Source organism: Schistocerca cancellata, chromosome 3 (assembly GCF_023864275.1).
Source record: "Schistocerca cancellata isolate TAMUIC-IGC-003103 chromosome 3, iqSchCanc2.1, whole genome shotgun sequence".
NCBI classification, from domain to species: Eukaryota; Metazoa; Arthropoda; class Insecta; order Orthoptera; family Acrididae; genus Schistocerca; species Schistocerca cancellata.
The window spans coordinates 873,560,365-873,583,093 of NC_064628.1; the positions used below are offsets into that span (position 1 = coordinate 873,560,365).

General features: G+C 46.5%; 1 pseudogene; it reads left to right on the plus strand.

Moving 5' to 3' along the window:
• Nucleotides 1-18,023: 18,023 nt before the first annotated feature.
• LOC126177910 (5S ribosomal RNA) lies at nucleotides 18,024-18,141 on the plus strand (annotated as a pseudogene).
• Nucleotides 18,142-22,729: the final 4,588 nt, after the last annotated feature.

The following is a 22,729-nucleotide window of genomic DNA, read 5'->3' on the forward strand; positions in this document are numbered from 1 at the left end:
AAACAATCAGTTGTTTTAAGAATGTGGTTTCACTTTGGAACCACTAGGGCATACGGTTTTAAACCGCCCATCACTTCACGTGACATATTTGAAAGCTGTATCGCATTTTTCGTGGACGCAATCCCACATCTCGAAACTTCCGTGAACTCATTATAAATCGCGCGTACAGCAAAAGTGTCAATAGATTTGGTTTTACGTGGAACTGCAGCCGTAGTAGAATTTTGTAGACCAGTATTGCTGTACAACTGTTCGCTATATTCCTTGTTGCTGTACAGTTCCCACTAACCACACAATTAGACGTGGATGAAAAACTTCATAACCACTTATATCGATCAATGAGTTCCATCACAAATATGGGCGTTATTTATTCAGGAGTTACAGAGTTATTCGTCTCTTAAAATAAAAAATAAAAAATCTGTATTATTGCGTCTCCTGTCGAACGAATGATCAAATCTTGGTATGTAATATGTACCAGGGCTATTCGGAAAGTAAGGTCTACCAGGGCTATTCGGAAATTAAGGTCCGATGGGATGCGAAATGGAAACCACAGTGAAAATCCGATGAAGCTTTGCTCAGGTGTATTGCACAGTGTCTCTAGTATGCTCGTCGATTGCTTCATGTCGCTCTTTTCAGTTCTGAGTGCACAGTAAGCACGTAAAGATGCTTAGAACAATAGTGTGTACTGCCAAGTACGAGGGCCTGGTATCAGACTTCGCCTGATGCCATGCAGCCCACATAACGTAACTGTCATACGTTTCCTTGTGCGTCACAATTCTCGGCCACACTCTCAAGGGACAATGACGGTGCTCCTGCAGCGTTTTCGCTGGGAAGTGTCTGATAATCCACAATAGAGCTCTTAATTGACCCTCCCGAGTTTCATCTCTGCTCACATGAACCGCTAAGTATGAAGACAACGTACTGGCACAGTCAACGAGCTGTAGACCGGCGTAGAGAATTGGCAGGAAGCACAGGCGGCTTGCTTCTATGGCGAGGGTATTGGAAAGTTGGTACAACGCTGCGATAAATGTTTAAATCGGAGCGGCGACCATGTAGGGAAGTAGCTGGAAAGTGTAGCTAACTGTTGCAAATAAAACATTCTTGATTTTCACGGCGGTTTCCATTTTGCGACCGATCGGACCTTACTTTCCGAATAGGCCTCGTACATGGTGACATGGTGAATAAAATCTACTACACAGGCTGTTAAAACAAAAATTATTACAAGTCACGACCGGTTCAGATGATACGTTTCTGGCGTAGCAAAGTAAATGCTAGAGCCAAGTCCCATCGTTCATCCTCAAGATTAAACCAAGATCGGGCTAAACGCCATTGTCTATGATCGGTGGCCACTGCTATGAAAACAGCGGCGTGGTGCGGTGCGATTGCAGTCAGTTTGATCATAGACAACCGCTTTATCGCGCTATTGGTTTAATCTTTACGATGAACGATGCAATGGCTCGAAGGATTCACTTGGCCACGCCATGACTGTTTAAAACAACTAAAGAAACTTGTCACCCGAGTGTTCATCTCCACTGATACAAAACTGGACGTGAAGTCTTAATAAAAATACTTTAACAGCGACTGCGGAAGATTTTATTCACAATGTGCAACTTTGGCTGCAGTTGCCCGACGCCAGTATGAAAATGCCACGCTATTCATTCATATTTCGGTTCCCTGTACACTGTGCTACGTGCAAGAATCCCGGCCCTAGTTAAAATACGTGTGTTGTTCTTTTGTCTCCAGTGGCACGGTTTGTCGTGAGAAGAGTTTCAGAGGCGGCTGTCCTAGTGGCAGGCGCTTAGCCCCTAGCGCGCTGTGGACTGCGGGTGGGGGCGGGACACGGTTAGTCGCGGGCGCCCGACTTAATAATGCAGAAACGTCCGCGTCCTGGGCGGCGGCGGGCTTGTCAATTTGCGCGCCGTCGCCTTCACAGCAGCTGTCGCTCTAGCGCCTCGCGGGACTGCAGCGGCAGCGGCCAGCCACGGCTTGTAACACCGCCCTCTCCACTCTCCTCTCACCGCTACTCTGCCGGCACGAGACTTGTTGACGCCACCGAAAAACTGCTGCATACGGACTAGATATCTGTCCTACTCCGTACGCACCGAGGGAGTTGGAGTGGTGGTGAGATCGAGGCCCCAAAAGACCCTAAGTGGCCCACGGTTGCCGGCCGCTGTGACCGAGCGGTTCTAGGCGCTTCAGTCCGGAACCGCGCTGCTGCTACGGTCGCAGGTTCGAATCCTGCCTCGGGCATGGATGTTTGTGATGTCCTTAGATTAGTTAGGTTTAAGTAGTTCTAAGTCCTAGGGGACTGATGACCTCAGATGTTAAGTCCCATAGTGCTTAGAGCCATTTGAACCATTTGAACATCTATCCAGACCATCGCACAATGGTTTACCATTTGGTCCACGGTTAATAGCCGCCAAATTGAATAGCGGCCACTGTGGTGGCAAACTTGTGAGCGAAATTTTCTCTTGGTTGCACTTCAGTGTCTTTAAAGATTTACAATTAAAATAACACAAGACACGTCCAATGGTTTACAAAAATAATTTACATTCTCTGCTCTATATGGTTCGGACAACGAAAGATAGATGAAACAGTCCCATCTTCCAGCATTCTGCAATTTACTTTGTTCGCAAAGAAGCAACTTCCCTCTACATGTTCCTAAAATTTTCTGTCGGTCGGAAACCTTGCCTCCTGACAGCAATTAATCATTTTTCTAAAAATATCACATGAAACTCTCCACCCGCACTTCCTTAAACGAAGTATTATATGAAGGAGATTCGCTGAAGGCGCAGCTTGTTACACAAGAGCGCTCACTTCACCCAAAATTGTATCGCACCACCATCAGCTGCTGCATAAACTTTTATTGTTGCTAACAGTTTCGATTGTTACAAATCATCGTCCAGTGCAAAAAATTTTCCAGTCATACTATCCGTGTGTGGATATACAAGTAGGGTTCAGTGTACATAACATCGGAAACATCACATGAATTCAATACATAAATTTTAAATATTGTTTATAAGATGCATTTGTCGATAATGTTTAAATTTTATATACTGAATTCTAGGCTTCAGTTTGTGGTTTGACGTTATGGGCACGTAAATGGAGCGTCAGGTATGTTTTCACACAGATACATAGGGAAAACTTCTTATTGTTTACGGTGATTTGGAACAATCTAAACTAATTTTCATACCAATTGACTGTTTGCACTATGATTTTCGGTAAGTATGTGCACACTGTGGTTTGTTAACAACTGAGAATGCGGTTCAGTTAAAATAAATTTAACATTCCCGAAGTGGTTATCGTACCTAGTTTGAGCCGACTTCCCATGCTGCACGAGCTTGAGCGAGCGAAGGCTGACATGAGACTGAGCAAATGGTTGGGCAGTTCCTTTCACGACTCTCATTACACACATCCCTTTGACTGTTCAGAGATGTCACTAAACCCGCCCAAATATGTAAACAACCAAGCATGGGGAATGCCTATTAGACGTAGGGGGTCCGACAGCTGGTCAGTTCCAGTCATCCCACCAGGAAGGAGGCACACGGCTCGTGTTGTCTGTAGTTCAACCATGCCTAGACGGTCAGTACCGCGGTTCGATCGCGTCCGCATTGTTACTTTGTGCCAGGAAGGGCTCTCAAGGGAAGTGTCCAGGCGTGTAGCAGGGCAACAAAGCGATGTTGTTCGGACATAGAGGAGATACAGAGAGATAGTAACTGTCGATGACATGCCTCGCTCAGGCCGCCCAAGGGCTACTACTGCAGTGGATGACCGCTACCTACGGATTATGGCTCGGAGGAACCCTGACAGCAACGCCCCCATGTTGAATGATGCTTTTCGTGCAGCCGCAGGACGTCATATTACGACTCGAACTGTGCGCAATAGGCTGCATGCAACAACATGCCGCACGGACCGCTCAGGATTGGCATCACGTTCTCTTCACCGATGAGTGTAACATATGCCTTTAACCAGACAATTGTCAGAGACGTGTTTGGAGGCAACCCGGTCAGGCTGAACGCCTTAGACACACTGTGCGCCGAGTGCAGCAAGGTGGAGGTTCCGTGATATTTTGAGGTGGCATTATGTGGGGCCGACGTTTGCCGCTTGTGGTCATGGAAGGTGCCATAAAGGCTGTACGAAACGTGAATGCCTCCCTCCGACCGATAGTGCAATCATATCGGCAGCATATTGGCGATCGTTTGTGCCTGAAATAATACTAAGCAGGCGTGTTTGTGTGTGTGTGTGTGTGTGTGTGTGTGTGTGTGTGTGTGTTTCCCATTTTTTTTCTAGAAAATGCCACTCTAACCTTTCTTCCTCCTCCAATACTGGGAACAACGGAATTATATTAAAAATACTAAAGATAACATATACTGGTACATTCATAGTTAGCTGGTTCACTACTCCATTCGCGGCAAATTACGAGTGACGCACAGGTTTAGCATTCGACAGTTCAGACCAACTCACTAAAATGTTGAATCATTTGAAGTGAAAAATCTTGGCTAATGATAGCGACTGTCTCCTGCTACATACTGCAAAATAATTTTAAAGCACACGTTACCCGCGCCAGAATAAAGAGACCAAGATTTGATTATTCGTTTGACAGTTCGTCCATATTTATATTTACAAAGGCATTCGTTAGCAGAATATTGCAATGTACTTACTTGAGTGTTCTAGTTACGGTTAAGAGTAGTAAGAGCTTACGAGGGAAAAAAAAAGAGGACAAGGAAATGCGTCGCCCAGCGTCCAGAATTGTCTGCATATTTGCAACAGAACGATACTTTCTGAATGTTTCTCGACATCAAAGGATAGCCTCAAAAAGAAGCGCCCGTGAGATGAGAGGAACGAGTTATTTGGCGACCAAATTGAAGTCGCGCTGATGAAAGACTATAGCCGGTTTTTTTATGTGGAGAGGAGCGAAAATGAGGTGTAAGGAACAGGAAATTAGTTATTTGGTTGGTAGTTCGGACAGCGTGTCGAGCATCAAAGAATTACTGTTAGCCACGAGAGCCGGCGCGACATGAAGAGGAAGCACTGGACCACAAAGGAAGACCGGGAATCCTACGGCCGCAGGGTGCGGCGTAACTCACTCCACCCTCTCTGGACCACTCGCGCGCTGCCTCTCCACTGGTCGCTTTGGTCCTCCAGAAACAAAGATCCCGCTTCTCTTACGCGGTGTAATTTGTTATTCATTTTCTGGCATTTTGTCGTCTGGTAGGTTAGTAACTCGTGCACCGGGTCATCATAAAAACGCTGATGCAAAAATTAGCACGGAAGTCGGCGAAATTGCGCAACCGGGAGGTAAAATATACGTTCTGATAATGTACGCTATCTGATGAAAAGTATCCAGTCACCCCAAGAAACATAAGTTTTTCATATTAGGTGCATTGTGCTGCTACCTGCTGCCAGATACTCCGTATCAGCGACCTCACTAGACCTTAAACATCGTGGGAGAGCAGGGTGGGGCGCTCCGCGGAACTCGTGAGTTCGAAGGTGGTCAGGTGATTGCGTGTCACTTCCGTCATACGTCTGCACACGAGATTTCCAGAAGCCTAAACATCCCTAGGTCCACTGTTTCCGATGTGATAGTGAAGTGGAAACGTGAAGGGACACGTACGGCACAAAAGCGTACAGGCTGACCTCGTCTTTGACTGACAGAGACCGCCAATAGTTGATGAGGGTCGTAATGTGTAATAGGCAGACATCTATCCAGGCCGGCCGGTGTGGCCGTGCGGTTCTAGGCGCTTCAGTCTGGAACCGCGTGACCGCTATGGTCGCAGGTTCGAATCCTGCCTCGGGCATGGATGTGTATGATGTCCTTAGTTTAGTTAGGTTTAAGTAGTTCTAAGTTCTAGGGGACTGACGACCACAGATGTTAAGTCCCATGCTGCTCAGAGTCATTTGAACCATTTGAACATCTATCCAGACCATCGCACAGGGATTCCCAACTGCATCAGTATCCACTGCAAGTACTAGGACAGTTAGGCGAGAGGTGAGAATATTTGGATTTCATGGTCTAGCGGCTGCTCATAAGCCACACATCACGCCGGTAAATGCCAAACGACGCCTCGCTTGCTGTAAGCAGCGTGAACATTGGACGATTGAACAGTGGAAAAACGTTGTGTGGTATGACAAATCACGGTACACAATGTGGCGATCCGATGGCAGAGTGTGGGTATGGCGAATGCCCGGTGAACGTCATCTGCCAGCTTGTGTAGTCTCAACAGTAAAATTCGGAGGTGGTGGTGGTATGGTGCGGTCGTTTTTTTTTCATGGAGCGGGCTTGCACGCCTTGTTTCGCGTGGCACTATCACAGTACAGGCCTAAATTGATGTTTTAAGTACCTTCTTGCTTCCCACTGCTGAAGAGCAATTCGGGGATGGCGATGCATCTCAATACGATCGAGCACCTGTTCATAAGGCACGGCCTGTGGCGGAGTGGTTACACGACAATAACATCCCTGTAATGGACTGGACTGCACAGAGTCCTGACCTGGATCCTATAGAACACCTTTGGGATGTTTTGGAACGGCGACTTTGTGCCACGCCTCACCGACCGACATCGATACCTCTCCTCAGTGCAGCACTCCGTGAAGAATGGGTTGCCATTCACCAAGAAACCTTCCAGCACTTGAACGTATGGTTGCGAGAGTGGAGGTTGTCATCAAGGCCAACAGCATATTGAATTCCAGCAATAGCGATGGAGGGCGTCACGAACCTTAAGTAATTTTCAGCCAGGTGTGCCGATATTTTTGATCACATAGTGTATGTAATTGAATACAAACGAAATACATCTGCGCTACTTCTAGGGTATCCTCCAGGACTTCCATTTTACAGTGAGCAGTTCTAGTGAAACTTATTTCAACAACGCAAACAAAAAGTTTTATTATGTACGACAAGGTTGATTTCCCGGCAAAATGAGTTTCTCGCGTCGACATAGAATAAAAACCACAATTAATGAAACTTTTATTTCTTCTTTTTCCTGGCCTCTATCCCTCGCCATCATGTGGTCGCCATGTTACTCTGCGGTGGATGGTGACCAAATGCTCTTGGTGTTCATACAATGAAGGCTTTCACGACCGGATGGTACTGTTGTTGATAATTCTTCCGGGTTATATGGCCGTGGTCCATGGAATACTTCTATTCCTAACGTTTCGTCCAATACTACGTTGGACATCCTTAGAGGTACGGCTGGGCCGGCAGGACTCAACAGGACCAGCCATACCACTGAGGATGTCCAACGTAGTATTGGACGAAACGTTAGGAATAGAAGTATTCCATGGACCACGGCCATATCACCCGGAAGAATTATCAACAACAGCTCTTAGTGTTACCAACCATACACTCCTCACTCCCAGAAAACTGTGTACTCCATCTGTTTGCGACTAAAGCGTGAGAACTTTTTCTAAATCTTTGCGAACCATTTAAGGCGGTACGCGCTTACTAGCCTACCATTCACCTAGTGGCACGGGGGAAACCGGCTTAGAAGCCACATCCAGGCTGGCCGGCACGCCGCGGGCCCTCCTCGTTAATCCGCCGAACGAATCCGATCCGCGGTCGCCGCGTCTCCCTGAATGCCAGGAGTAGCAGGCCGACACGCGCCTGTCCAGGCGGGTCTTTACGGCTTAGTTTATAACAAAGAAGCACACCAACTTGACGTCACACACTGAAGCGCCAAAGAAACGTACAGGCATGCGTATTCAAATCCAGCGACATGTAAACGGGCAGAATACGGCACGTCAATATAAAACAACAAGCGTCCGGTGCAGTTGTTAGATCGGTCACTACTACTACAATGGCTTCTGAAGATTTAAGTGAGCTTCAATGTGGTGTTACAGTTTGCGCACGAACGACGGGACGAACCACCTCCGATGTAGCGATGAAGTTGGGATTCTACCGTACGACTATTTCAGGAGTGTACCGTGAGTATCAGGTATCCGGTAAAACATCAAATCTCCAATAACGCTGACGCCGGAAAAATATGCTGCAAGAACGGAATCAACGACGACTGAAGAGAATCGTTCAACACGACAGAATTGCAACCCTTCCGCAAATTGCTGCAGATTTCAATGCTGGGCCATCAACTAGTGTCAGCGTGCGAACCATTCAACGAAATATCATCGATATGGGCTTTCGTACCCTTGATGGCTTTACGCCTCGCCTGGGCCCTTCAACACCGACATTGGACTGTTGATGACTGGAAACATGTTGCCTGGTTGGACGAGTCTCGTTTCAAATTGTATCGTAAGGATGGACGTGTACGGGCATGGACACAACCTCATGAATCTAAGTAATCTGCATCTCAGCAGGGAATTGTTCAAGCTGGAGGACGCTCTGTAATGGTGTGGGCGTGTGCAGTTGGAGCGTTATGAGACCCTTGATAAGTCTAGATACGACTCTGGCAGGTTACAACTACGTAAGCATCCTGTCTGATCACCTGCATCCATTCATATCCATTGCGCATTCCGACGGGCCCTGAGTATCCAGCAGGACAATGCGACACCCCACACGAATACAATTGCTACAGAGTGGCTCCAGGAACACTCTTCTGAGTTATACAGTTCCTCTGCTGACCACACTACCCAGACATGAACATTAGTGAGCAAATCTGAGATGCCTTGGAACGTGTTGTTCAGAAGAGATCTAGACCCCTTCGTACTCTTACGGATCTATGGAGAGCCCTGCAGAATTCGTGGTGTCAGTTCCCTCCAGTATTACATTAGACATTAGTCGAGTCCATGCCACGTCGTGTTGCGACACTTCTGCGTGCTCGCCGGGGCCCTACACAATATCAGGCAGGTGTACTAGTTTCTCTCGCTCTTCAGTGTATTTTAAGGAGGAAAACAACACACTTGGAAGATATTAGCCCCGGCAACCGATCCCGCACGAAAATTTAGGCCATAATAGTGGACAGTTACGATCTTCTGAATATATAGCTTTTAAACTTATGCGTGAACTGTTTTTTCGTCACTTACTCTGTCCCACTGCAGCTGGCTAATGACCAAGCGTGAAGTGCAACGGAGCGGCAACCAGAGCCGTCCTATTCGGGAGATATCGAAAGCGAGGGAAATGGTGGATATATCTGCCCAATGTGTTTTGAAATCTTGTTCGAGAAGACTTGTTACTATACTCGAAAAATAGTAACATGAGTATGTAATATGTCAACCTCGCGTACGTATACGTTCAATATCATTCTAACACTAATCTCATATTGACATTCTGCTGCCATATATATGCCTCAAAATCAAAATGAATAAACCTTAGCAACTAAAGAATTATTATGAGATGATGTTAACGGCTTTACATTTACAATTTAATCAGGTCAGTTATGTCAATCACGGATCACGTTTACAGTGCCCGTTCTAAGATACCAAGAGAATAACGTATAACAGCGATGTTAATCATTAAAAAGTGCTTCGCTTCTTGTTTAATGACACATTCATTCGTTTCATTCATTTACACTGGATTTGTGAACTGCAACATAAAAACATTCATAGCAAAGAAATGTTTGGCACCATCTGCAGGTTAGAAACAGCCCATGACACAATGAACAAACCGTGCCACCACTGTCAAAATAGCATTTCACGAACTTCTTACTAATTCCACTGCACAGTACTTCGCGCCAGGTCATTAACATCTAGACAGATATGATGGTTGCACAAATTTGTCAGCATTTTATTAACAGCGTTGCACTCACCCTGCACTACGACCCCTCCTCTGTGACCTCTAAGAAAATGCACAGTGTTGTGTATTTTGTCTGAGTTTCTTTTTCGGAATACATTTAATCCACTGCAGGGAATCTGATCGCTAACGTCACTCGTTTCTACGAGCGTATTTTTCACGCGGCAAGCGCTTGGTGTGGCGACTGCGCATCTCCACACCGCACTATCTGTCACAGCCGAGTTCAGGACGTCGGTATGTGCCCAGCGACAGTCGCGTAAGCATGGCCGTCCCACTCGATTCTTCCCCAGCAAGTGCGAACTGCGAAGCATCATTCGTTTCCTGAAAGCATAACGGGATTGTGTATCCGGAATTCACCGAAGAATGAGCCGAGTGTGCGGAGAAAATTTTATGAATAATGGTGTTGTGTGATCCATGACAACGTCCGTCAATACAGCGCAGGTGCAACCCAACGGCTCCTTGAGCAATTTCAATGCTTTTTTCGATCGTCCGCCATGTACTCCCCACGTACCGCAGGATGGCTTCCATCTTTTCCGTGAACTGACGAAGTGGCTAGTATGGCAGCACTTCCCAACGAACGAGGTGTTTCCAGACATTGTCGAGACTCACTTCAGTACATTGGCAGTAACATTTTACGAAGAGCGTGTAGGAAAAATTGTCAACAGGTACAACAACTGTCTCACTCGTTACCGTGACTACGTCGAAAAGCAACCATAGGTGGCCTTTCGACGATATACGTGTGGATAGTGGGCTGTTTATTACAATAATAATAATTATTATTATACATACATAACCCACTTCCTTAAATGATTAGTGGGTCCTAATTTTATCCAAACATTAATTGCAGCTAGATACAGATTTGATTAATTTGTGAGCTACAGCTGTAACTAGATAACAATGGGCAACTAATTTGTCTATTATTATTATTAATATTAAATGTATATTACCTACGCTTAACTAGACCCTGTTGCCTGCAGCGTCACAGTTGTGTCAGTAGTTTATAAACCTTCTTTTTAGAGCCTTGCCCATGGAGCTAATCCCGATGGGCGTGCCCCTGACACTGGGCAGGTCAAGGATGTTATTCGCTGCAGGTTCCTAAATAGCTAATTTCCTAATCTAAGTCCTACTAACTAGTTCTAACCTAAGTCAAGTGCCGGCCGCGGTGGTCTAGCGGTTCTGGCGCTGCAGTCCGGAACCGCGGGACTGCTACGGTCGCAGGTTCGAATCCTGCCTCGGGCATGGGTGTGTGTGATGTCCTTAGGTTAGTTAGGTTTAAGTAGTTCTAGGGGACTTATGACCTAAGATGTTGAGTCCCATAGTGCTCAGAGCCATTTGAACCATTTGAACCTAAGTCAAGTCCTGGGCTTTGTCCTGTATCGGTGATGATGTACCCCACTTCCCCTAATCCTGTACGCGGCGGATTCCAGATTATGAGGAAAGTCGGCCTGTCCACGTGCAGGCGGTACGGGAATAGGGAGCAAAATTCAATATTTGGTATGTCTCAAATTATTAAGTTAGTTTATGTCCCTCAGGTATTCCTTTAGCACTTTTCGTGATACCTCATCTGCCATTTGGTTAAGAGTCTGAAAAGTGTCTTCTCGTCTTAGTAAGTGGTATGTGTCATGGTCAGGTAATTGGTCACGTAATGTGGATGCTAAATCATTGAAAAGGGGGCACTCATAGACCACACGATCGGGGGTACCCTCTAATTCACCACATTCACACGCGGTTGTGGCCCTTTTCTCGAACCGACATAAATATGTCGGGTATGGCCGATGACCAGTGAGAAAATGGATCAGTCCTCAAGTAGGTTCAAAGTATCTCATGTTCAGTCGTTCCCTGACGCTAGGAAGAAATTCAAAAGTTCTACGCCCTGTTTCTTCTGCTTCCCCTCATTCTCGCCACAGTTGCTCGCCTTTTTGCCTTATCTCACCCTTATCCTCAACCCCAGTGCCTAATATCTCTTGTCTTCACGGTATTCCCTTTCTTAACCCAGAACCACGCAGCCTGTTCTCGAATTTTGATGTCCAGGGGGCAGAGCCCCATTATGCCTAATAGAGCCCCATCACTAATATATACTGGACTGTTTGCAGCAATGATGTAGGCAAGTCTTTCGGAATACGTCTCGTACACAGCCTGAGATAACCGACAAACAGAGAAGCTCGGCAAAGAGTACGACTGGAACAGCCCACTTCACGAAAAGGATCTCGCTGGAGACGAGACGAGAGGCAGCCCAGGAGGCCGGAGCTGCGCAGAAATCCGGCCGCCGCGGCGTATCGGAGGGCCATCTTAACGCGCGGAACAACACACGCGGCGCTCATTTCACGCTCCGCCGGGCTGCCGCGACCGCTGGCCGGACCCCCCGTGGCATCCAGAGTCGCTGCCAGCTGAGACTCCAGTGAGGTGGCCGCCCAGTGGGCGTTGTGTGTGTGTGTGTGTGTGTGTGTGTGTGTGTGTGTGTGTGTTCCAGCCAGCTCTCCTCGTTCACGAGACACACAGCGCCGCATGCATTGGCACCCAGACGGATGACATGTTACACGACTTCAGGAAGACACTTAGAACTGTCGTTCAGTGAAAAAAAAAAACCGAGCTTACGGAGTACCAAAGCAGGTTAGTGAGTGCAGAAAAAAACTCATTGTTTTTAACGGAACAAAACTGATAGATGTACAGGTAATTTCAGGAGTACCCCAAGAAAGCGTGTTACGTCCGTTAATGTTTACAGTAGCACTGGAAACAATAATATACACTACTCGCCATTAAAATTGCTACACCACGAAGATCACGTGCTACAGACGTGAAATTCAACCGACAGGAATAAGATGCTGTGATATGCAAATGATTAGCTTTTCAGAGCATTCACACAAGGTTGGCGCCGGTGGCGGCACCTACAACTTGCTGACATGAGGAACGTTTCCAAGCGATTTCTCATACACAAAAAGCAGTTGACCGGCGTTGCCTGCTGAAATGTTGTGATGCCTCGAGTAAGGAGGATAAATGCGTATCATCAAGTTTCCGACTTTGATAAAGGTCGGATTGTAGCCTGTCGCGATTGCGGTTTATCGTATCGCAACATTTCTGGTCGCGTTGGTCGAGAGCCAATGACTGTTAGCAGAATATGGAATCGGTGGGTTCAGGAGGGTAATAGGGAACGCCGTGCTGGATCCCAACGGCCTCGTATCACTAGCAGTCGAGATGACAGGCATCTTATCTGCATGGCTGTAACGGAACGTGCAGCCACGTTTCGATCCCTGAGTCAACAGATGGGGACGTTTGCAAGACAACAACCATCTGCACGAACAGTTCGACGACGTTTGCAGCAGCATGGATTATCAGCTCGGAGACCATGGCTGCCGTTACCCTTGACGCTGCATCACAAACAGGAGCGCCTGCGATGGTGTACTCAACGACGAACCTGGGTGCACGAATAGCAAAACGTCATTTTTTTCGGATGAATCCAGGTTCTGTTTACAGCATCACGATGATCGCATCCGTGTTTGGCGACATCGCGGTGAACGCACATTGGAAGCGTGTATTCGTCATCGCCATACTGTCGTATCACCCGGCGTGATGGTATGGGGTGCCATTGGTTACACGTCTCGGTCACCTCTTGTACTGATTGGCTTCACTTTGAACAGTGGACGTTACATTTCAGATGTCTTACGACATGTGGCTCTACCCTTCATTCAATCCCTGAAGCAGGATATTGCGCCACCGCATGTTTCAGGTCCTGTACGGGCCTTTCTGGATACAGAAAAGGTTCGACTGCTGCCCTGGCCAGCACATTCTCCAGATCCCTGACCAACTGGAAACGTCTGGGCAATGGTGGCCGAGCAAGTGGCTCGTCATAATGCACCAGTCACTACTCCTGATGAACTGTGGTATCGTGTTGAAGCTGCATGGGCAGCTGTACCTGTGCACGCCACCCAAGCTCTGTTTGACTCAATACCCAGGCGTATCAAGGCCGTTATTACGGCCAGAGGTGGTTGCTCTGGGTACTGATTTCTCAGGATCTATGCACCCAAATTGCGTGAAAATGTAATCACATGTCAGTTCTAGTATAATATATTTGTCCAATGAATACCCGTTTATCATCTGCATTTCTCCTTGGTGTAGCAGTTTTAATGGCCAGTAGTGTACTTAGGGGCAACCATGCTGAGCGATCTAACATGGAATGGCTACACACGATGTTCAAAACAAAAAGTGTCGAATACTTTGAGATGTGGTGGTACTCATCGAAACAGGAAAAATATGTCTAATAATTATAGGTCTGGAAACGCATACTTTCTACGGTAAACACGTGTTTACAGGAGATGTTCAACGTGGCGTCCATTCATGACAACGTTCTCCTCTGCCCTCCGGCGTAAGGAATGACGCACCCTTTTAAGACGCGGCCCTGTAATGTTCGCACATCGCTGATTGGCTTGGCGTAAACCGATTCCCCATTAGCAAAATTCTAGGAGATTGGGGTCTGGAGCAGGCCAAGGTGTGGGGACCACCTTCCCCCCCCCCCCCCCCCCCCTCCACCCCGGACCTATTCAGCGGCCCTACAAGGTCTGCGTCAGATGTTCACGCAGATTGTGACCAAAGTGTGCTGTATGCAATACATTAATGTCCGCCTGCTCAGTTTGGTGGTAAAGTGCTTGCCTCCCGTGCACTGGGTCTAGGTTCGATTCCCGGCCGGGTCGGAGATTTTCTCCGCTCGTGGACTGGGTGTTGCGTTGTCCTCATCATCGGCCTCAAGTCGCCAAATGTGGCGCCGAATGAAATAAGACCTGCACTTGGCGGCCGAACCCGAAAGGGACATCCCGGCCAAGAATGCCACACGATCATTTCATTTCAATACATTAATGACAAATGGCTCTGAGTTAACTTCTGAGGTCATCAGTCGCCTAGACCTTAGAACTAATTAAACCTAACTAACCTAAGGACATCACACACATCCATGCCCGGGGCAGCATTCGAACCTGCGACCGTAGCGGCAGCTCGGTTCCAGACTGTAGCGCCTAGAACCGCACGGCCACTCCGGCCGGCATTAATGACAAAGTCCATACAATGCGCCTCAGTTAACTAGCACATAAGGCCTATTAGTCTATGGCCAAGTACGCCTGCCCATATGTTGATTGAGAATTGATCTTTATGCTCTCTTTCCTGAATTGCTTGGGGCTACATCTGACCATACAGGATGGTTACGCAAAATTAACAACACTATCTCTTGCGAAACCTGGCTCGACGGTAAAAAAATCTTGGATATGAAACAGATTTGCGGCACACTTCTGCAACAGCCACTGACAGAACCTTAGAAACATGTATTTCTGGAGGAGGAAGTTTGGATAAAAACAAAAAACCAAAAACACGGTCCTACCGGCTGCCGTGTCATCCTCGGCCCGTAGGCGTCATCCGACGCGAATACGGAGGGGCGTGTGGTTAGCACACAGCTCTCCCGGCTGTTGTCAGTTTTCGTGACCGGTGCCGCTCCTTCTCAATCAAGTAGCTCCTCAACTGACTCCACAAGGGCAGAGTGCAGCCGTCTTGCCGACAGCACCCGGCAGGCCGTTGGCAGAAAGATTTGATATGTGACGCACAATTCCTGAACGCCTGGAGATTTCTTAACAGAGGTTGGTATACGTGCAACATACTATCTGGAAAAATATACTGTGCGGCTAGGATGCCCCTACCACTCATAAGGATGTGGCTGGTGCTAGAGGAGAGAATGCGCGATATGTTAGAATAAATCTGCAACGTTTGAGAATTTCGAAGAATTTAGTACAGTATTAGTAAATAGACGATACGTAAAAATTATTGAAAGCGACTGATATTAGTGTGAAGGGGAAACAAAAATAATATATATAATGAAGTTTTGTGTTAAATGGTACTGCAATGAAGGCATAAAAGTTTTTTTTAACACTGTATACAAGACTGGGATGAATAAGTAAGCGGACAACACTGGGTAATGTCGTAGTCATTAAAATAACAGAGTAAATATCGTGTTATGTCCTAGAATTGAAAAGAGGCATTCTATACCCACAGGTATTCTGTGACACGCGTGACGGAAATGCTGGATTGTTATTAAACGACATTGTTGCTTTATGTTCATTATATTCATGTATGTGAATTGTCTTGTTCGTATCTAGGAAAGTATGTTTCTTTTCCAGACCGATGTTTGTCAACGGCGCTAGTTTATGTTCTACGAGATGTAATTAAAACGTTTTACAGATCACCACGACAAAATAAAGTTACAGAATTAATTTTTAGTCTCTTTCCAGGTACGTATCTCCAGTCCTGGTACACAGTGAAATCTCTGTTCTAGTACTATAGCACGCCGTTCGAGCAGACAAACCAAAATGGCGCATGAAGAGGAGATACACTGTAGCATTTTGTTTTGGCCTTCGGTGACGCAACGTGGGCCGGCCGGAGTGGGCGAGGGGTTCTAGGCGCTACAGTCTGGAACCGCATGACCGCTATGGTAGCAGGTTCGAATCCTGCCTCGGGCATGCATGTATGTGATGTCCTTAGATTAGCTAGGTTTAAGTAGTTCTAAGTTCTAGGGGACTAATGACCTAAGAAGTTAAGTCCCATAATGCTCAGAGCCATTTGAACCATTTGAACCTTCGGTGACGTGACGTGCTATTGTGGAGCGAAGAAATTTCCTATCAGCACATCTTGACGTGTTATGGTGCGTAATATGACATTGTCGACCAGATGCCTGTCGAATAAAAAAATAAAGAAAGAAAAAGCCAACCCAGATCCTCTCTTCATGTCTCCAGTAGCTCAGTAGCTGGTGAAAGAATTCTGCTCTGTGTTTCAAGAGAAAAACTGCAGTTGTCTGGGAAACGTAAATAACCGCGAAGAGAAACTCGATTTTTATCTCTTTTACGTCTAAACATGACCAGTTATCATACGCCGACGGTCAGTGGCAGCTGCGTTTGCGTCATGCAAAGTCCATACCTAGCGAAAAAAATGGGTAAAGCAACACTTATTCAAAACCTCTTTTGAAATGAAAACGTTTTTATGCAGCTTCAAAATGCCGCAACTAATCAAATCTGGAAAAGCGTGAAGGCTTCTTCACTGCAACGCAGCAGAGAACCACACAGTTGTATTCTCCGGTCCGACCTCAGCACTTCAAGGTTTTCATAGAGAAAGTACGGCTAAACAGGCGGTGTTCTCGGAAGAGCGTGCAATGAAAATTACCGACGCAAAGAGAAACTGCTGTATTACCGCTGCACGGAAGGGAAAAAACACGCTGTGCAACACACTGGAACGCAGAAGTTTCCCTTCCGAGAAAGGTGTGGGGTGGCGCGGGTAGCGCGGGTAGTGGCGGCGCGGCCTGGATCCTAGGGTGGGATGGGCGCGGCTGAGGAGAAGAGGCAGCCAAACAACTATTCATAAAGTGCTCCAGTTCTGTCACAAAACTTGACAATCAAGAGACGCCGGAGGGGCTTCGGTGGAAAAGTACTTTTCTCTCTGCGCGCACCCGTAAAAAGAACAAACTTGCTCCCGAGGAAGGAAGACCGCGCCGTGGCGGGGAACCCATAAGGGGTGCCAGGTGGCACAGGGCGCGGAGAGAAAGGGCGTGCGGACGCCGCAAATTGCCGTCGAGGAAGCCAAGAACTGCGTGGTCCGGGAAAACCGTTACAACCGGAACACAATTCGGAAATTTCTAAATGTGGCCGCTGCAAGTATCCGCTTTGGCAAAGCAGCTAGCCCGCTCTCTATCTGCATCTCCCCCTATCCAGTCCCCCCCCCCCCCCCAACTTCCACCACCACTGCCCGCACTAATCCCCCAAAAAATCTTACACACAAACACATCTTTTACGAATAATATTACGAGTATAATGCTTACTTCCCGTTACAATGTTATATAATAGTAGTATGCGTGACAGGAACAAACAGAACAGTGAGCTGTACCATCACCAAGAAGATATCATCTTTGAAGGAAAGGACAACGGACTTCTACAGTTACCTGACCCATCTGAACCCTTGCAGACTCATAAACAAGATTTTCACCACGGCAGACAGAAGGAAAGCATCCAAGAAAAAACGGATCACCACAGTAAAATCGGGCTTGGAGCCACTTTTAAATTCCCCTGCAAACAGTAGAGGTCCGGTGTAAATTTCACTCTGCAATTCCCATTGTTCTTTACCAGCAAAGAGGGCACAGGGAGCAGCACACTGAAATGAACAAAGGGGAGGAAGCTTGTAAACTGCGAGAAAATGAAAAAAATTCTAGAAGAAGATGAAACAGAGGACCAGTCGAAATTGCCAAAACGAACCTCGTGGTCCTAAGTACGTTCAAATGAAAAGAAGAAGTATGTGATTTATATTTGGCAAAGAAGTATGTGATTTATATTTGGCAACGGCCTTGCCGCAGTGGATACACCAGTTCCCGTGAGACCACCGAAGTAAAGCACTGTCGGGCGTGGCCGGCACTTGGATGGGTCATCATCCGGGCCGCCATGTGCTGTTGCCATTTTTCGGGGTGCACTCAGCCTCGTGATGCCAACTGAGGAGCTACTCGACCGAGTAGTACCGGCTTCGGTCAAGAATACCATCATGACGACCGGGAGAGCGGTGTGCTGACTACACGCCCCTCCTATCCGCATCCTCCACTGAGGATGACACGGCGGTCGGATGGTCCCGCAGGGGCCACTTGTGGCCTGTAGAGGGAGTGGTTTTATGTGATTTATATTTGGGAAGACACACACAATGATGAGTGAAAACATTACGACCAAACATTCTAATAGCATGAAACTTCCTGGCAGATTAAAATTGTGTGCCGGACCGAGACTCGAACTCGGGACCTTTGCCATTCGCGGGCAAGTGCTCTAAAGCTGTGAGGACGGGGCGTGAGTCGTGCTTGGGTAGCTCAGCTGGTAGAGCACTTGCCCGCGAAAGGCAAAGGCCCTGAGTTCGAGTGTCAGTCCGGCACACAGTTTTAATCTGCCAAGTTTCATATCAGCGCACACTCCGCTGCACACTGAAAATCTCATTCTGGTGTAATAGCGTGTTGGTCCATCTCTGGAGCGCAGCACAGCGGCGATTTTCTGTAGCGCGGATTCAGCAACCCCTTGGAAGGTTTCCGGAGGTATATGGCACCAGGTCACGCAATTCCTGTTAACAGCGGGCCGGTGGTTCTTCGGCACGGAGCTACCGTCCGATGGCGTCCAGATGTATTCCATCTAGCTGAGATCAGGCGAATTTGGTAGGCAAGACATCAAAGTGATAATCAATAATATGCTCCCTCAAATCACCGTAGCACCATTCTCGCCATGTGAGTGGAATATTTACTCCGCTGGAAGACGCCATCGCCGTCGGGAAAGGCATCTAGCGTGTGCTCCATGCATGTGACCTAATCATAGGAAACCTAATGGATTCGCAATGATGTTCACGTTACCTACAGCTGCCATGATACTCTCGATCGCTACCACAGGTACCGTGGATGCCCTAGAATGTCCCCCGCAGCATAATACTAGTCCAATTGGCCTGCGTCAAAAGTCATAATATATATATATAGCAGTTCATGACATCCAGTCTTACAAATTTCAAAACTCCGCCACTTCTCTCCCCACATCCACCACTGCTGGCGGCTCACCTCCAACTGCCAACGCTACGCGCTGTTAACAGCCAACTGCCCAACACTACAATGGCAAATTCCAACAATGCCACCCAGCCACAGACTACACACAGCACAGCCAGCGCTAGGTGGCGTTACCATTAAAAAAACCTAGTAATTTTCATACAGAGCGCTACGTGGCGTTACCATTAAAAAACCTACACAGCCTACTTACAGCACGTACGACGTTCCGAGAGACGGCGGTGCAATGCGTAGCCTTCAAAATGCCGTCGGCAACGGAGCTGCGTTCCAAGAAGTGAGCTGTCATTGAGTTTCTTTGGCGGAAAACCAGAGCATCGAAGATACTCATAGGAGCTTGCAGAATGTCTACGGAGACCTGGCAGTGAGCAAAGGCACGGTGAGCCGTTGGACGAGACGTCCTTCATCATCGTAACAAAGTTGCGAGAACCTTTCCGAGCTCCCGCGTACCGACCAGTCGCACACAGCTGCGACGCCACCAATGTTAGAACGTCCGGACACTCATTCGAGGTGATCGACGGATCACAACCATACTGCTCAACTCCCGCGCCCGGGTTCCCGGGTTCGATTCCCGGCGAGGTCAGGGATTTTCTCTGCCTCGTGATGACTGGCTGTTGTGTGATGTCCTTAGATTAGTTAGGTTTAAGTAGTTCTAAGTTCTAGGGGACTGATGTCCATAGATGTTAAGTCCCATAGTGCTCAGAGCCATTTGAACCATTTTTGAACTGCTCAACTGGACGTCTATGTTCGCAGTGCTGACAGTAATTACATTTACTCCTACATACCGTAAAAATATCCTGACAAGCAAATAATGCTTCAGATCGGTTCTATTTCAAAGCGACACATCCTGATTATCGCTATGGCCGAAACGCGTTAGTGTATAATTTTAAAAAATACAATAAAAATAGGATTGAAGATGGTCACATTAAAACGACCACTCAATCCAGATTGAGTACTGCCTGATTTACTTTAACAATAACCACATCTCGTCTAAAAGACATAAAAACCAAGCAAACTATAAAAGAATACAAATCGGCACATAAATGACGAACCATTTAGCTTCAAAATTTAAACGTTTATAAAAATCATCACATTTCGATAATTTATAGCTCATGGGAAAGCTTGGAGGAGGGAATAAACACAATGTGCTTTAGACTGCATCAAAACAGTTACGTTGAGATAAAATCTAAGTACTGAAAACATAAAGCGCACCTCAAACCTTTTTAAAAATGCATCTCAGATCGTTTTAAACCCACTGAATTCTCACATCTAACGATAAGAACATCATATTTAAGTTTTTGTAACCCTTAACAATATAAAAACTTCAGAAGATTTGTTTAGGTGAAAGTCAACGTTAAACCTTAATTTTGGTTTGACGAGTCTCCCAACAACTGCCATTGGAGTTCCATGAAAGAAAAGGAGCGGCAAATTATATATTTATAGAATATGACCTCAAAGACGTAAAAAATATTACATACATTATAATTTCCTACATCTGTTTAATGTTTAACATAATTTTGTACGATGATTACTGGCCTACATTAAGAGATTAAAATGTAAACTTTGTACTGATTTTGACTGTCTGGCACCGAAATTCAGAAACGCTCCTGTTGTGGAAGTGCGCAGTGTTGGCGGTTATGTTGACAAGTTCATGATTTTGAGTTATATGTGGAACAAGAAGCTTGTATAAATTATGAAGATCATTTAAATTGAAGGCTGGAATTTTATTTATCGCATTTAAATTCATTGTGACATTGTCTGAAACGCTGAGATTAAGAGACGAGATAATAAATACGGACTTCTAACTTCTACGAGACCGTCGAGAACAAAGGTAAGTATCCATTACAAGCTTGTATTCTTGAACCACGTGGGAATCGAAAATGCTGAACTCACTATAGGCGTTATGGCGTATGTTAGATCCACAGATATGAATTGCAGTGACGGTCACAGTGTGTAAGATTGAGTACTAACCACACCGGGCACCTCCAGAACAGATAGATGGTTGTCATGGAAGAATACGGCCGATACCTGAACAAATATTTGTTTATGGACACATGTTTACAGGATTTTCTTTTGATCAGTACTATTTCCTGTGAGGATGTGGCACGCTTTTTGTGCCCGAAGCTCTCATACGGCAAAGCGGCAAAGGCAAGTTATGCTTGTTTCCCTATTTTAACTCATGATTTTTTATTTTAACGTCACCATCTTGCACAACCATATTAAAACATCTATAAATAACAAAGTTGTTATAGGAGTCCGTTAACGTTGATCGCTATTTAGATCTTTTTTATAAATTATACACGTTAACAAGTTTCGGCCATATCCATCATCAGAATCTGTCAGATTAGAACAAGATGAGTGGTAGTACTTCTTACACGTATTACAATAATACACACAAAGGATAAAATGTAAACACACAACATTTAAAATCATGATACATTGTACCTTGTCAGCTCTTATTTACACGTCAACCATAGACTAGTGCCGTTTAGTACGGCAGTCTACTTTAAAAACAATCTGTGGCTCTTAGGATAGTTGTATAAATAATGCTTCTGATTGGTTCTATTTCAAAGCGACAGATTCTGATTATCGCTATGGCCGAAACGCGTTAGTGTATAATTTTAAAAAATACAATAAAAATAGGAACGAAGACGGTCACATTAAAACGACCACTCAATCCAATCAATGAAATCAAATGAGTGGTTGACTAATGCTGTGCATGGATTCCAAAGGTCTACAACTAACTCATTTAGCGAACTAAGATCGCGGTTTTTGCATTACAGGGATACGGTGACCAGAAGTCTGGCATCGTGGAGTATGCGTTTCACTGTTGCAGGCTCCAGATTCACGTACATACAGCCCGTGAGCATACGTTAGTGCTCAGGTAGATGGACTCGCAAGCAGTCCATTACGATTCGCAGGGGGTTCGGATGCGTGTGGCGTAGCGACCCCGGACTCTTACAAGAAACGCGGACTTCCGGAGCATTTCTGCTGCTCGCCTCGGCGCAGAAGCCGCGCGGTGCCACGCGCAAACCGGCCGCAAGCAAATCCCGGGGATTGAGTTCGTTCGTTCGTTTCCGGTGCGGCCAGCTCCTCGGTGATGAGGACTCTGCCTCCGAGTTAAATTAATAATTTTCCGCGGATTCTCCCGCGCCCCTTCCACGACCCAGGAAATGAACGTACTTCTCTCTCTATGCATAATACATGAAGGTGCGGTTTGAGTGTTTAATTACCGCGGCTCCCCCGGCCCCGCACCGCCAGCCTGAAGAGCGGACAAAATAATTACGCCCAAAACAAGACAGAGAGAACGAGCAGCGCGATATTTTACTTGCTCGGCGCACTTTAAAGTTATGTCGGTGCGCGCCTTGGGCTGCGGAACCCTCCCACCGTATCCAGCGGCAGTTAGGCAGGGGGCTTCTAAGCCTTCAGACAATGGACAGCACAATTGCGTTGTTGAGTTTATTAA